Source organism: Heloderma suspectum, chromosome 2, assembly GCF_057233095.1.
Source record: "Heloderma suspectum isolate Gila_16-S chromosome 2, 16-S_ref, whole genome shotgun sequence".
Lineage (NCBI taxonomy): Eukaryota > Metazoa > Chordata > Lepidosauria > Squamata > Helodermatidae > Heloderma > Heloderma suspectum.
Genome location: NC_139459.1, coordinates 283,602,127 through 283,619,534, shown reverse-complemented (window position 1 = coordinate 283,619,534; position 17,408 = coordinate 283,602,127). Strand labels below are relative to the sequence as shown.

At 45.2% G+C, this 17,408-nt stretch overlaps 1 protein-coding gene across 1 annotated transcript in view; it reads right to left on the bottom strand.

Annotated features, from left to right (window-relative positions):
• The window catches only part of DOCK3 (dedicator of cytokinesis 3), a 454,424-nt gene that overhangs the window by 303,930 nt on the left and 133,086 nt on the right, over positions 1-17,408 (bottom strand). The window lies entirely within an intron of this gene.

Sequence of the window (17,408 nt, the reverse complement as noted above, 5' to 3'; positions counted from 1 at the left end):
CCCTTGATCATTTTGTTGTTGTTGTTGTTCAGTCGTGTCCGACTCTTCGTGACCCCATGGACCATAGCACGCCAGGCGTTCCTGTCCTGCGCTCTCTCCCGGAGCGTGCTCAAGTTCATATTCATTGCATCCGTGATGCTATCTAGCCATCTCATCCTCTGCCGTCCCCTTCTCCTTTTGCCTTCAGTCTTTCCCAGCATCAGGGTCTTTTCCAGGGAGTTTTCTCTTCGCATTAGGTGGCCAAAATATTTCAGCTTCAGCTTCAGTATCTGTCCTTCCAATGAGCACTCAGGGTTGATTTCCTTTAGGATGGACTGATTTGACCTCCTTGCAGTCCAGGGCACTCGTAAGAGTCTTCTCCAGCACCACAGTTCGAAAGCATCAATTCTTCGGCGCTCAGCCTTCCTTATAGTCCAGCTCTCACAGCCATACATTACTACTGGGAAAACCATAGCTTTGATTAGACGGAACTTTGTCGGCAAGGTGATGTCTCTGCTCCTTACTATGCTGTCTAGGTTGGCCATAGCTTTCCTCCCAAGGAGCAAGCGTCTTTTAATTTCATGGCTACAGTCACCGTCTGCGGTGATCTTGGAGCCCAAGAAAGTAAAATCTGTCACTGCTTCCATTTCTTCCCCTTCTATATGCCAGGAAGTGATGGGGCCAGATGCCATGATCTTCATTTGTTTAATGTTGAGTTTCAAACCAGCTTTTGCACTCTCCACTTTCACCCTCAACAAGAGGCTCTTTAGATCCTCTTCGCTTTCTGCCATTAGGGTGGTATCGTCTGCATATCGGAGGTTGTTGATAATTCTCCCAGCAATCTTAATTCTGACCTCTGATTCATCCAACCCGGCATTTCTCATGATGTACTCTGCATATAAGTTAAATAAGCAGGGTGACAATATGCAGCCTTGTCGTACTCCTTTCCCAATTTTGAACCAATCGGTTGTTCCATGTCTGGTTCTTACTGTTGCTTCTTGACCCTCGTACAGGTTTCTCAGGAGACAGGTAAGGTGGTCTGGTACTCCCATCACTTTCAGAATTTGCCACAGTTTGTTGTGATCCACACAATCAAAGGCTTTAGCGTAGTCAATGAAGCAGAAATAGACGTTTTTCTGGAATTCTCTTGCTTTCTCCATGATCCAGCGAACGTTGGCGATTTGATCTCTAGTTCCTCTGCCTCTTCGAAACCCAGCTTGTACTTCCGGTAGTTCTCGGTTCGCATACTGCTGAAGCCTAGCTTGTAGGATTTTGAGCATCACCTTGCTGGCATGTGAAATGAGCGCAATTGTGCGGTAGTTTGAACACTCTTTGGCGTTGCCCTTCTTTGGAATTGGAATGTAAACTGACCTTTTCCAGTCTTGTGGCCACTGTTGAGTGTTCCAAATTTGTTGGCATATTGAATGCAGCACTTTAACAGCATCATCTTTTAGGATTTTAAATAGCTTGGCTGGAATACTCTCATCTCCGCTAGCTTTGTTGTTAGGAATGCTTCCTAAGGCCCACTTGACTTCACTCTCTAGGATGTTCGGCTCAAGTTCAGTGACCGCACTATCATGGCTATCAGGGACATTCAGATCTTTTCTGTATAGTTCTTCTGTGTATTCTTTCCACCTCTTCTTAATCTAGGGATGTATGAAAGTCACTTACCTGTTCGCGGATTATGTTGATGGTGGGGGGGAGGCGTTCCGTCCCTCCCCCCAGAATCCTGGCCGGCCAGCTCCGCTCTGCAAGGATTCTGCGGAGCCGCTGGCCGGCTCCGCCAGCACCTGGACATCCGGCCGCTGGCTAGCAGGGACGCAAATGGCGGCGGCCATAGCCGCCGCCGTTTGCGTCCCTGCAGTCAGCCATGATAGGCTACGTAAATGTTTACATAGCCTATCACATCTGACTTAAAAACAAGAACACGCCACGGCCGCCGCCATTTGCATTCCTTATTTTGGCACATCTTAGTCTACGTCAAGATTTACGTAGACTAAGACGTGCCAAAATAAGGAACGCAAATAGCGTAGCGGCCGTAGCCGCCATTTGCGTACGCACGGTTTTTTGTTTTTTTTAAAGTCAGACGTGATAGGCTACGTAAACATTTACGTAGCCTATCACATGTTTTTTTTTAAAAAAACCTAGCCGTGATAGGCTATGTAAATCTTTACGCCGAACCTCCACCGGAGCCGCCGCCGCCCGGAAGATCTGCCCCAGGTAAGTCTCGTCCCGGGGGGGGGGGGGGGGCGGGGGGGCAGGCCGTTCCGCCACCAATTTCGGGGGCCGAATGCACTGGCATTCAGCCTCCCCGAGATCCATGGCGGAATTCTCTGACATCCCTGCCTTAACCTCATCTGCTTCCGTTATGTCCCTGCCTTCTTTGTCCTTTATCATGCCCGTCTTTGCACAAAACGTTCCCTTGAGATCTCCGATTTTCTTGAAGAGATCTCTACTCTTTTAAGAAGGCCTTCTTCTCTCTCCTTGCTGTTCTCTGGAACTCTGCATTCAGTTGAGCATATCTTCCCCTTTCTCCCTTGTTTTTCGCTTCCTTTCTTTCCTCGGCTACTTGTAAAGCCTCATCAGATAGCCACTTCGCCTTCTTGCATTTCTTTTTCTTTGGGATGGATTGAGTTGCTGCCTCCTGAACAATGTTATGGACCTCCGTCCATAGTTCCTCAGGCACTCTGTCTATCAGGTCTAATCCCTGAATTCTATTCCTCACCTCCACTGTATATTCATAAGGAATATGATTTAGGTCATACCTGAACGGTTTAGTGGTTTTCTCTACGTTCTTCAATTTAAGCCGAAATTTTGCAAGAAGCAGCTCATGATCTGAGCCACAGTCAGCTCCAGGTCTTGTTTTGACTGACTGTATAGAGCTTCTCCATCTTTGGCTGCAAAGGACATAATCAATCTGATTTTGATATTGACCATCTGGTGATGTCCATGTGTAGAGTCGCCTCTTGTGCTGTTGGAAAAGAGTGTTTACTATGATCAGCGTGTTCTCTTGGCAAAACTCTATTAGCCTTTGTCCTGCTTCATTTTGTACACCAAGGCCATGCTTGCCTGTTGTCCTGGTGATTTCTTGACTTCCTACTTTAGCATTCCAATCCCCTATGATGAAGAGGACATCTTTTTTTGGTGTTACTTCTAGAAGGTGTTGTAGGTCTTCATAGAACCGATCAACCTCAGCTTCTTCGACCTCTGTGGTTGGGGCATAGACTTGAATTACTGAGATGTTGAATGGTTTGCCTTGGATTCATACTGAGATCATTCTGTTGTTTTTGAGATTGTACCCCAGTACTGCTTTTCCCACCCTTTTGTTGACTATGAGTGCTACTCCATTTCTTCTAAGGGATTCTTGCCCACAGTAGTAGATATGATGGTCACCTGAATTAAATTCGCCCATGCCTGTCCATTTTAGTTCGCTGATTACCAAGATGTCGATGTTCAATCTTGCCATCTCATGTTTGACCACCTCCAGCTTACCTTGATTCATTGATCTGACATTCCAGGTTCCTAAACATTATTGTTCTTTACAGCATCGGATTTTCTTTTCACCACCAGACACATCCACAGCTGAGTGTCCTTTCAGCTTTGGCCCAGCCGCTTCACTCTTTCTGGCGCTACTTGGAAATTCCCTCTGCTCTTCCCCAGTAGTATATTGGACACCTTCCGACCTGGGGGGCTCATCTTCCGGCGTCTTATCTTTTAGCCTTGTGATACGTTCCATGGGGTTTTCTTGGCAAGAATACTGGAGTGGGTTGCCATTTCCTTCTCCAGGGGACCACATTTTGTCAGAACTCTCCGCCATGACCTGTCCGTCTTGTGTGGCCCTGCACGGCATAGCTTATGGCTTCACTGAGTTACGCAAGCCCCTTCACCACAACAAGGCAGTGATCCATGAAGGGGCAAGTCTCCTACTCTGCCTATTTAATCTCCAGAGGGATCTAAATAGTAATCCAAGTGGAAAAGGTTTAAAAGGTGTTCTCTAATAATATTTTCATATTTTTCTATATGTGTACATCTTACATTTTAGATACTTTTATGATTGTTATTTGGTTTTAGAGAAATCCAGAAAATTAGCAATCTGCCAACACTAGAAATACAAAAAGAATACATTCCTATATCCCATTATCAAAGCCACACAAAAGAAAAACATAATAGCAGCCAGCCAGATGCCTTTGGATGCTTACACGGAGGATATAAAGGTGATGGTCATTCCCTTTTTGTCCCCAGCATCTAGTATTTATATATAGTACCTATGGACATGGAAGTTCCATTTAGCTATCATGATTTATAGCCACTGACGTATCTATCCTATCCAGAGGTGAAGTGGGTTGAACCCCCATTCCCAGACTGTAGGAAAGCTAAGAACATAAGAACCAAGGGTTCATCTAGTCCAGCACCCAGTGGCCAACCAGATGCCTGTGGGAAACCCACAAGTAGAATATGAGTGCAATATTACCCGCCTAGTGATGTTTCCCAGCAACTGGTGTACATAGTCTATAATGCCTCTTGATAGTGGAGGTAGCATATACAGTCAGGGCCAGAAATATTGGAACAAGGATAACTTGTTGGCAATTGGCCTCTGTACACCACCACATTGAAGTTGAAAGGAAACACGCCCAGATGGGAGCGAAGTCAGGATTTCAGCTGTAATTCAAGGGGTTTGGCAAAAGACTGACTTGGCCATTGAAGAACATCCCACTTCTTTGCCTTGAGAAACTGTTGGGTAGTTTTTGCTGTATGTTTTGGGTCATTATCCATCTGCAATATGAAGCGGCATCCTATCAGTTTGGCAGCATTTGGCTGAATCTGAGCAGAAAGTATAGCCCTATACACTTCAGAATTCATCCTGCTGCTTTTATCAGCAGTCAGGTCATCAATAAACACCAGTGACCCAGCTCCATTGGCAGCCATACATGCCCATGCCGTAACACTGCCTCCGCCATGTTTGACAGATGATGTGCTATGCTTTGGATCATGAGTTGTTCCTTTCCTTCTCCATACTTTTCTATTCCCATCATACTGGTACAAAAGAATCTTGGTTTCATCAGCCCAAAGAATCTTATTCCAGGACTGGGTGGACTTTTTTAGGTGTTTGCTGGCAAAGGCTCATCTGGCCTGTCTGTTCTTGAGCGTTACCAGTGGTTTGCACCTTGTTGTGAAGGCTCTGTATTTACATTCATAAAGCTGTGTCTTAACTGTAGATGTTGACAATGACATGCCTACCTCTGCAAGAGCATTCTTGACCTGGCTAGATGTTGTGAAAGGGTTCCTCTTCACCATGAGCAGCATTCTGCGGTCATCCACTTTAGTTGTCTTCCGTGGTCTTCCAGGCCTTTTGCTGTTGCTGAGCTTGCCAGTTAATTCCTTCTTTTTCAGGATGTTCCAAACTGCTGTGTTGGCCACTCCCACTGTTTTTGCTATCTCTCTGATGGGTTTATTTTGTTTCCTCAGCCTAATGATGGCCTCCTTCACTTGCATGGACACCTCTTTGGACCTCATGTTGGGAGTTCCAGTGAACAGCTACCAAATGCAAATGTAACACTCAGAACCACCTCCAGGCCTTTTATCTGCTTGATTGGTCATGGGGTGCCCAGGAAACAGGCCACACCTGGCCATGCAGCTGCTTCTCAGCCATTTGTTCCATTACTTATGGGCCACCAATGATGGGTGTGTGTGTATGCCACTGGCTGTACTTCCTGAATGGTTAGTGCCCCAATTTTGTCAAACCCCTTAAATTACAGCTGAAAGTCCTGACTTCACTCCCATCTGGATGTTTTTCCTTTCAACTTCAATGTGGTGGTGTACAGAGGCCAACTGCCAAAATAGTTATCCTTCTCCCAATATCTGTGGCCCTGACTGTAGCTATCACCCTAAACTAAACAGGCCCAGACATTGTAACCTTTCCTCATAGGGGAGTTGCTCCCACCCCTTGATCATTTTGTTGTTGTTGTTGTTCAGTCGTGTCCGACTCTTCGTGACCCCATGGACCATAGCACGCCAGGCGTTCCTGTCCTGCGCTCTCTCCCGGAGCGTGCTCAAGTTCATATTCATTGCATCCGTGATGCTATCTAGCCATCTCATCCTCTGCCGTCCCCTTCTCCTTTTGCCTTCAGTCTTTCCCAGCATCAGGGTCTTTTCCAGGGAGTTTTCTCTTCGCATTAGGTGGCCAAAATATTTCAGCTTCAGCTTCAGTATCTGTCCTTCCAATGAGCACTCAGGGTTGATTTCCTTTAGGATGGACTGATTTGACCTCCTTGCAGTCCAGGGCACTCGTAAGAGTCTTCTCCAGCACCACAGTTCGAAAGCATCAATTCTTCGGCGCTCAGCCTTCCTTATAGTCCAGCTCTCACAGCCATACATTACTACTGGGAAAACCATAGCTTTGATTAGACGGAACTTTGTCGGCAAGGTGATGTCTCTGCTCCTTACTATGCTGTCTAGGTTGGCCATAGCTTTCCTCCCAAGGAGCAAGCGTCTTTTAATTTCATGGCTACAGTCACCGTCTGCGGTGATCTTGGAGCCCAAGAAAGTAAAATCTGTCACTGCTTCCATTTCTTCCCCTTCTATATGCCAGGAAGTGATGGGGCCAGATGCCATGATCTTCATTTGTTTAATGTTGAGTTTCAAACCAGCTTTTGCACTCTCCACTTTCACCCTCAACAAGAGGCTCTTTAGATCCTCTTCGCTTTCTGCCATTAGGGTGGTATCGTCTGCATATCGGAGGTTGTTGATAATTCTCCCAGCAATCTTAATTCTGACCTCTGATTCATCCAACCCGGCATTTCTCATGATGTACTCTGCATATAAGTTAAATAAGCAGGGTGACAATATGCAGCCTTGTCGTACTCCTTTCCCAATTTTGAACCAATCGGTTGTTCCATGTCTGGTTCTTACTGTTGCTTCTTGACCCTCGTACAGGTTTCTCAGGAGACAGGTAAGGTGGTCTGGTACTCCCATCACTTTCAGAATTTGCCACAGTTTGTTGTGATCCACACAATCAAAGGCTTTAGCGTAGTCAATGAAGCAGAAATAGACGTTTTTCTGGAATTCTCTTGCTTTCTCCATGATCCAGCGAACGTTGGCGATTTGATCTCTAGTTCCTCTGCCTCTTCGAAACCCAGCTTGTACTTCCGGTAGTTCTCGGTTCGCATACTGCTGAAGCCTAGCTTGTAGGATTTTGAGCATCACCTTGCTGGCATGTGAAATGAGCGCAATTGTGCGGTAGTTTGAACACTCTTTGGCGTTGCCCTTCTTTGGAATTGGAATGTAAACTGACCTTTTCCAGTCTTGTGGCCACTGTTGAGTGTTCCAAATTTGTTGGCATATTGAATGCAGCACTTTAACAGCATCATCTTTTAGGATTTTAAATAGCTTGGCTGGAATACTCTCATCTCCGCTAGCTTTGTTGTTAGGAATGCTTCCTAAGGCCCACTTGACTTCACTCTCTAGGATGTTCGGCTCAAGTTCAGTGACCGCACTATCATGGCTATCAGGGACATTCAGATCTTTTCTGTATAGTTCTTCTGTGTATTCTTTCCACCTCTTCTTAATCTAGGGATGTATGAAAGTCACTTACCTGTTCGCGGATTATGTTGATGGTGGGGGGGAGGCGTTCCGTCCCTCCCCCCAGAATCCTGGCCGGCCAGCTCCGCTCTGCAAGGATTCTGCGGAGCCGCTGGCCGGCTCCGCCAGCACCTGGACATCCGGCCGCTGGCTAGCAGGGACGCAAATGGCGGCGGCCATAGCCGCCGCCGTTTGCGTCCCTGCAGTCAGCCATGATAGGCTACGTAAATGTTTACATAGCCTATCACATCTGACTTAAAAACAAGAACACGCCACGGCCGCCGCCATTTGCATTCCTTATTTTGGCACATCTTAGTCTACGTCAAGATTTACGTAGACTAAGACGTGCCAAAATAAGGAACGCAAATAGCGTAGCGGCCGTAGCCGCCATTTGCGTACGCACGGTTTTTTGTTTTTTTTAAAGTCAGACGTGATAGGCTACGTAAACATTTACGTAGCCTATCACATGTTTTTTTTTAAAAAAACCTAGCCGTGATAGGCTATGTAAATCTTTACGCCGAACCTCCACCGGAGCCGCCGCCGCCCGGAAGATCTGCCCCAGGTAAGTCTCGTCCCGGGGGGGGGGGGGGCGGGGGGGCAGGCCGTTCCGCCACCAATTTCGGGGGCCGAATGCACTGGCATTCAGCCTCCCCGAGATCCATGGCGGAATTCTCTGACATCCCTGCCTTAACCTCATCTGCTTCCGTTATGTCCCTGCCTTCTTTGTCCTTTATCATGCCCGTCTTTGCACAAAACGTTCCCTTGAGATCTCCGATTTTCTTGAAGAGATCTCTACTCTTTTAAGAAGGCCTTCTTCTCTCTCCTTGCTGTTCTCTGGAACTCTGCATTCAGTTGAGCATATCTTCCCCTTTCTCCCTTGTTTTTCGCTTCCTTTCTTTCCTCGGCTACTTGTAAAGCCTCATCAGATAGCCACTTCGCCTTCTTGCATTTCTTTTTCTTTGGGATGGATTGAGTTGCTGCCTCCTGAACAATGTTATGGACCTCCGTCCATAGTTCCTCAGGCACTCTGTCTATCAGGTCTAATCCCTGAATTCTATTCCTCACCTCCACTGTATATTCATAAGGAATATGATTTAGGTCATACCTGAACGGTTTAGTGGTTTTCTCTACGTTCTTCAATTTAAGCCGAAATTTTGCAAGAAGCAGCTCATGATCTGAGCCACAGTCAGCTCCAGGTCTTGTTTTGACTGACTGTATAGAGCTTCTCCATCTTTGGCTGCAAAGGACATAATCAATCTGATTTTGATATTGACCATCTGGTGATGTCCATGTGTAGAGTCGCCTCTTGTGCTGTTGGAAAAGAGTGTTTACTATGATCAGCGTGTTCTCTTGGCAAAACTCTATTAGCCTTTGTCCTGCTTCATTTTGTACACCAAGGCCATGCTTGCCTGTTGTCCTGGTGATTTCTTGACTTCCTACTTTAGCATTCCAATCCCCTATGATGAAGAGGACATCTTTTTTTGGTGTTACTTCTAGAAGGTGTTGTAGGTCTTCATAGAACCGATCAACCTCAGCTTCTTCGACCTCTGTGGTTGGGGCATAGACTTGAATTACTGAGATGTTGAATGGTTTGCCTTGGATTCATACTGAGATCATTCTGTTGTTTTTGAGATTGTACCCCAGTACTGCTTTTCCCACCCTTTTGTTGACTATGAGTGCTACTCCATTTCTTCTAAGGGATTCTTGCCCACAGTAGTAGATATGATGGTCACCTGAATTAAATTCGCCCATGCCTGTCCATTTTAGTTCGCTGATTACCAAGATGTCGATGTTCAATCTTGCCATCTCATGTTTGACCACCTCCAGCTTACCTTGATTCATTGATCTGACATTCCAGGTTCCTAAACATTATTGTTCTTTACAGCATCGGATTTTCTTTTCACCACCAGACACATCCACAGCTGAGTGTCCTTTCAGCTTTGGCCCAGCCGCTTCACTCTTTCTGGCGCTACTTGGAAATTCCCTCTGCTCTTCCCCAGTAGTATATTGGACACCTTCCGACCTGGGGGGCTCATCTTCCGGCGTCTTATCTTTTAGCCTTGTGATACGTTCCATGGGGTTTTCTTGGCAAGAATACTGGAGTGGGTTGCCATTTCCTTCTCCAGGGGACCACATTTTGTCAGAACTCTCCGCCATGACCTGTCCGTCTTGTGTGGCCCTGCACGGCATAGCTTATGGCTTCACTGAGTTACGCAAGCCCCTTCACCACAACAAGGCAGTGATCCATGAAGGGGCAAGTCTCCTACTCTGCCTATTTAATCTCCAGAGGGATCTAAATAGTAATCCAAGTGGAAAAGGTTTAAAAGGTGTTCTCTAATAATATTTTCATATTTTTCTATATGTGTACATCTTACATTTTAGATACTTTTATGATTGTTATTTGGTTTTAGAGAAATCCAGAAAATTAGCAATCTGCCAACACTAGAAATACAAAAAGAATACATTCCTATATCCCATTATCAAAGCCACACAAAAGAAAAACATAATAGCAGCCAGCCAGATGCCTTTGGATGCTTACACGGAGGATATAAAGGTGATGGTCATTCCCTTTTTGTCCCCAGCATCTAGTATTTATATATAGTACCTATGGACATGGAAGTTCCATTTAGCTATCATGATTTATAGCCACTGACGTATCTATCCTATCCAGAGGTGAAGTGGGTTGAACCCCCATTCCCAGACTGTAGGAAAGCTAAGAACATAAGAACCAAGGGTTCATCTAGTCCAGCACCCAGTGGCCAACCAGATGCCTGTGGGAAACCCACAAGTAGAATATGAGTGCAATATTACCCGCCTAGTGATGTTTCCCAGCAACTGGTGTACATAGTCTATAATGCCTCTTGATAGTGGAGGTAGCATATACAGTCAGGGCCAGAAATATTGGAACAAGGATAACTTGTTGGCAATTGGCCTCTGTACACCACCACATTGAAGTTGAAAGGAAACACGCCCAGATGGGAGCGAAGTCAGGATTTCAGCTGTAATTCAAGGGGTTTGGCAAAAGACTGACTTGGCCATTGAAGAACATCCCACTTCTTTGCCTTGAGAAACTGTTGGGTAGTTTTTGCTGTATGTTTTGGGTCATTATCCATCTGCAATATGAAGCGGCATCCTATCAGTTTGGCAGCATTTGGCTGAATCTGAGCAGAAAGTATAGCCCTATACACTTCAGAATTCATCCTGCTGCTTTTATCAGCAGTCAGGTCATCAATAAACACCAGTGACCCAGCTCCATTGGCAGCCATACATGCCCATGCCGTAACACTGCCTCCGCCATGTTTGACAGATGATGTGCTATGCTTTGGATCATGAGTTGTTCCTTTCCTTCTCCATACTTTTCTATTCCCATCATACTGGTACAAAAGAATCTTGGTTTCATCAGCCCAAAGAATCTTATTCCAGGACTGGGTGGACTTTTTTAGGTGTTTGCTGGCAAAGGCTCATCTGGCCTGTCTGTTCTTGAGCGTTACCAGTGGTTTGCACCTTGTTGTGAAGGCTCTGTATTTACATTCATAAAGCTGTGTCTTAACTGTAGATGTTGACAATGACATGCCTACCTCTGCAAGAGCATTCTTGACCTGGCTAGATGTTGTGAAAGGGTTCCTCTTCACCATGAGCAGCATTCTGCGGTCATCCACTTTAGTTGTCTTCCGTGGTCTTCCAGGCCTTTTGCTGTTGCTGAGCTTGCCAGTTAATTCCTTCTTTTTCAGGATGTTCCAAACTGCTGTGTTGGCCACTCCCACTGTTTTTGCTATCTCTCTGATGGGTTTATTTTGTTTCCTCAGCCTAATGATGGCCTCCTTCACTTGCATGGACACCTCTTTGGACCTCATGTTGGGAGTTCCAGTGAACAGCTACCAAATGCAAATGTAACACTCAGAACCACCTCCAGGCCTTTTATCTGCTTGATTGGTCATGGGGTGCCCAGGAAACAGGCCACACCTGGCCATGCAGCTGCTTCTCAGCCATTTGTTCCATTACTTATGGGCCACCAATGATGGGTGTGTGTGTATGCCACTGGCTGTACTTCCTGAATGGTTAGTGCCCCAATTTTGTCAAACCCCTTAAATTACAGCTGAAAGTCCTGACTTCACTCCCATCTGGATGTTTTTCCTTTCAACTTCAATGTGGTGGTGTACAGAGGCCAACTGCCAAAATAGTTATCCTTCTCCCAATATCTGTGGCCCTGACTGTAGCTATCACCCTAAACTAAACAGGCCCAGACATTGTAACCTTTCCTCATAGGGGAGTTGCTCCCACCCCTTGATCATTTTGTTGTTGTTGTTGTTCAGTCGTGTCCGACTCTTCGTGACCCCATGGACCATAGCACGCCAGGCGTTCCTGTCCTGCGCTCTCTCCCGGAGCGTGCTCAAGTTCATATTCATTGCATCCGTGATGCTATCTAGCCATCTCATCCTCTGCCGTCCCCTTCTCCTTTTGCCTTCAGTCTTTCCCAGCATCAGGGTCTTTTCCAGGGAGTTTTCTCTTCGCATTAGGTGGCCAAAATATTTCAGCTTCAGCTTCAGTATCTGTCCTTCCAATGAGCACTCAGGGTTGATTTCCTTTAGGATGGACTGATTTGACCTCCTTGCAGTCCAGGGCACTCGTAAGAGTCTTCTCCAGCACCACAGTTCGAAAGCATCAATTCTTCGGCGCTCAGCCTTCCTTATAGTCCAGCTCTCACAGCCATACATTACTACTGGGAAAACCATAGCTTTGATTAGACGGAACTTTGTCGGCAAGGTGATGTCTCTGCTCCTTACTATGCTGTCTAGGTTGGCCATAGCTTTCCTCCCAAGGAGCAAGCGTCTTTTAATTTCATGGCTACAGTCACCGTCTGCGGTGATCTTGGAGCCCAAGAAAGTAAAATCTGTCACTGCTTCCATTTCTTCCCCTTCTATATGCCAGGAAGTGATGGGGCCAGATGCCATGATCTTCATTTGTTTAATGTTGAGTTTCAAACCAGCTTTTGCACTCTCCACTTTCACCCTCAACAAGAGGCTCTTTAGATCCTCTTCGCTTTCTGCCATTAGGGTGGTATCGTCTGCATATCGGAGGTTGTTGATAATTCTCCCAGCAATCTTAATTCTGACCTCTGATTCATCCAACCCGGCATTTCTCATGATGTACTCTGCATATAAGTTAAATAAGCAGGGTGACAATATGCAGCCTTGTCGTACTCCTTTCCCAATTTTGAACCAATCGGTTGTTCCATGTCTGGTTCTTACTGTTGCTTCTTGACCCTCGTACAGGTTTCTCAGGAGACAGGTAAGGTGGTCTGGTACTCCCATCACTTTCAGAATTTGCCACAGTTTGTTGTGATCCACACAATCAAAGGCTTTAGCGTAGTCAATGAAGCAGAAATAGACGTTTTTCTGGAATTCTCTTGCTTTCTCCATGATCCAGCGAACGTTGGCGATTTGATCTCTAGTTCCTCTGCCTCTTCGAAACCCAGCTTGTACTTCCGGTAGTTCTCGGTTCGCATACTGCTGAAGCCTAGCTTGTAGGATTTTGAGCATCACCTTGCTGGCATGTGAAATGAGCGCAATTGTGCGGTAGTTTGAACACTCTTTGGCGTTGCCCTTCTTTGGAATTGGAATGTAAACTGACCTTTTCCAGTCTTGTGGCCACTGTTGAGTGTTCCAAATTTGTTGGCATATTGAATGCAGCACTTTAACAGCATCATCTTTTAGGATTTTAAATAGCTTGGCTGGAATACTCTCATCTCCGCTAGCTTTGTTGTTAGGAATGCTTCCTAAGGCCCACTTGACTTCACTCTCTAGGATGTCCGGCTCAAGTTCAGTGACCGCACTATCATGGCTATCAGGGACATTCAGATCTTTCCTGTATAGTTCTTCTGTGTATTCTTGCCACCTCTTCTTAATCTCATCTGCTTCTGTTAGGTCCCTGCCTTTTTTGTCCTTTATCATGCCCGTCTTTGCACAAAACGTTCCCTTGAGATCTCCAATTTTCTTGAAGAGATCTCTAGTCTTTCCCATTCTGTTGTTTTCCTCGATTTCTTTGCATTGTTCATTTAAGAAGGCCTTCTTGTCTCTCCTTGCTATTCTCTGGAACTCTGCATTCAGTTGGGTATATCTTCCCCTTTCTCCCTTGCTTTTCGCTTCCCTTCTTTCGTGAGCTACTTGTAAAGCCTCATCAGACAGCCACATAAATCTTTACGTAGGCTAAAATGGCAAATCAAAAAGGGACGCAAATAGCGCCCGCTACGCTAATTGCATTCCCCTTTATTTTCGCCCTCATAATCTACGTAAATATTTACATAGATTAAGACGGCAAAAATAAGGAACACAAATGGCGGCGGCCATAGCTGCCGCCATTTGTGTATGCTTTTTTTTCTTTTTTTAAACCCAGCCAGCCATGATAGGCTACGTAAAGATTTACGTAGCCTATCACGCCGTGTTTTTTTTTTTTAAACCTGGCCATGATAGGCTATGTAAATCTTTACGTAGCCTATCACGTCTTTTTTTTTTTTTTAACAAGACTGGAAATGGCGGCGGCGGCAGCCAGTTGAAAGACCAGCTGCCGCCGCCAAAGCCGCTGCTACCCGAAAGATCCGCCCCAGGTAAGTCTCGTCCCGGGGGAAATCTGCGGGGGGTGGCACGCCGTTCCGCCATGGAGTTCGGGGGGCCGAATGCACTGGCATTTGGCCTCACCGAGATCCGTGGCGGAATTCTCTGCCATCCCTAGCTACTGGAGACCCGGCTTCTGCTGGGATCGAACTCAGGTCATGGGGAGAGTTTCGGTTGCAATACTGCTGCCTACCACTCTGCGCCACACGAGGTTCAACAGTGACCAGAACTGTACACAATATTCCAAGTGCACCATAGATTTGTATAAAGGTGGTATGATACTGGAAGTTTTATTTTTGATTCCTTTCCTAACTATACCTAACATAGAATTTGTCTTTTTCACAGCAGCCGAACACTGGGTGGACATTTTCATCAAGCTGTACAACACAATCCCAAGATCTTTCCTGGTAAGTCACCGTTAACTGGAAAGCACAGCACATATGTACTGGAGCAGCCAGAAGAAGACTCCCAGTGCATCTAAGTCCATGGAGAATGTCCCAGTGCATCTAAGCCCATGGAAAATGTCCACGGTAGCTGGTTCTCCCTCCTCCTGACCTCTGTGAATGCTGTGTTCTGTGCCAAGTGGGCTGTGAGAAGGAGGAGTCATCATGGGCTTGTCTATACAGGAAAATCCAGGAGTCAAAATCCCCCAGTGAATGTGATGGAGGACCCTGACAGCTGCTGGTGGCATAAAGGGAGTTTCTATTATTGCCCTGACCTAGAGCAAGAGGTCATAATCTGGAGCAAGAGGCATTGAGAGTGAGCTCCCTACTTGAGTCCCACCCCTTTTCTTTGGCCTCTCTGTTGTTTCGTCTCCTTCTCCATTCTTGGTGGCTTCCGCCCCAGCTGGGATGTGTGTGTTAGCTGGATGCCAAGCCCCAGGGCAGTGTGTTTAGAAGAAAGTTCCTCCAGACTCAATGATACTTTTATTCCTGGTTGGCCATTGTGGGAACAGAATGCTGGGCTAGAGAGGCCTTTGGTCTGACTCAGCACAGCTCTTCTTATGTTCTTAATATAATACTGCTTCTTTAGTTACATCTTAATTATGGAATGTATAAATGAATGCCAAGAATGCCCTTTAGAAACAATTTGACCTATTGGAAGGTCCTTGTGTGTTGGGGACACACAAGGGATCAGCCATGTTTTTGACTACAACACCTATCATTTCTATTGGCCATGCTGGCTAGGGCTGATGGGAGTTAAAAGTCCAAAACCTCTAGAGGGCACCAGGTTGGGGAAGACTGCATTAAATCATGAAGTCAAGGACCAACAGGCACACTTTCACACACCCAGTTAAAGAAGTTTTGCATTTGATTATTTAATGTTAATTTTAGTAGTAAGTTAATGTGGCTCTCACATTGATTTTTTTTTTTTTTTGGCCAAAGTGGGTCCCACTTGAAAAGTAGTGACACTCGCTAGCTTATTGTGTTAAATGAAGGTCACTATCTTTTGATCAAAGATGAGTTCTATTATTGTTACTATCAAAATTTACTCTGAATTTACTATAAATCAGGTTTTATACACACTCAGCTTTAAATTGGGAATGTTGGTAAGCTTGATCAAAATGAAACGAAGACAGAAATCCTATCCAGTAATCTCAGTGGTACACAGGGCATTTCAAAGCAGGAACACCCTGCCAGGATGCAATCCACAAAAGATGTTGCATGCACAGAGAGATCTACATATCTCCATGAGTGAAGAATAGGCATACAGAAATTACCACAACTAAGATTCTGCAGTAGTGTAACGCACGCACACACCTTTTGCCATTCACATTTTTCTTCTCCTTAACTTGCAGCTAGTACAATAGAACATGACTATCTCTATGCTACACATGCAGGATGCTAGACTGCACTTACTAAAGATTAATAATACTAGAATGAATTAATTCATCCTTTGGAGGTATTTCTCAGGGTCCCCTGCTTCTTCTGAGGTAAGCTGGTGACTGGAGATAGCTTTCTCTACTGTGGAGCCATCCCTTCTGGAATTCATTTTCCCAGGATGTCAGCTGGGCACCTTCATTGTTGATGTTTGGACATAAAACTAAATACTTGTTGATTTCAATGCTCCTTTGGTCATTTTTCGCCATTTCCTCTGGATACCTTTTTGTTTAGTAGCTGCAAAATTCTTATATATTGTTTTTTAATTATTGAATTTAATTTCTTTGATTACTGAAAGCTGCTTAAGGCTCAATCTCTTTAAAAGCAGAGTATAAATATTTACACAAAACAATAAAAAGAGGTTCTTCTCTGCATACTGCAGAGTAGGAAACCTCTCTTGGGCCAAGGGCAATTTCTGTATTGGAGACTCTTTCAGGGGCCACATTCCAGTGGTGGGAGGGACCAAAGTTAAAGGGGTTGGGGCAAAGGGGGTGGGACCAAGCAGACAAAAATACCAGCATAATTTAGCTTAAAACTCTTACTGCCAGTAACAAAGCCTTAGGAGAGGCATTTCAACCTTTTAGAATGGGGAAAAACTGCACAAAAGCCAGAAAACCATCAAATGATTAGTGCCTGGGGGAAAGGAGATGGGGAAGTGGGGTGGGGACAGGGGAAGGGGGCATGGCATTCTGGGGAACCCTGGATGGCCAGATTGGGATCCCAAGAGGGATGGATTTGGCTCCTGGACCTGAGGTTCTCCACCCCTGAATAGTTTTATCATCCTTGTTCCCCCATAAAATATTACCATTTTGTATAAATCAGATACACTGATTTGATCTGAGTCCACCACCTCAATAGAACATGACTATCTCTATGCTACACATGCAGGATGCTAGACTGCACTTACTAAAGATTAATAATACTAGAATGAATTAATTCATCCTTTGGAGGTATTTCTCAGGGTCCCCTGCTTCTTCTGAGGTAAGCTGGTGACTGGAGATAGCTTTCTCTACTGTGGAGCCATCCCTTCTGGAATTCATTTTCCCAGGATGTCAGCTGGGCACCTTCATTGTTGATGTTTGGACATAAAACTAAATACTTGTTGATTTCAATGCTCCTTTGGTCATTTTTCGCCATTTCCTCTGGATACCTTTTTGTTTAGTAGCTGCAAAATTCTTATATATTGTTTTTTAATTATTGAATTTAATTTCTTTGATTACTGAAAGCTGCTTAAGGCTCAATCTCTTTAAAAGCAGAGTATAAATATTTACACAAAACAATAAAAAGAGGTTCTTCTCTGCATACTGCAGAGTAGGAAACCTCTCTTGGGCCAAGGGCAATTTCTGTATTGGAGACTCTT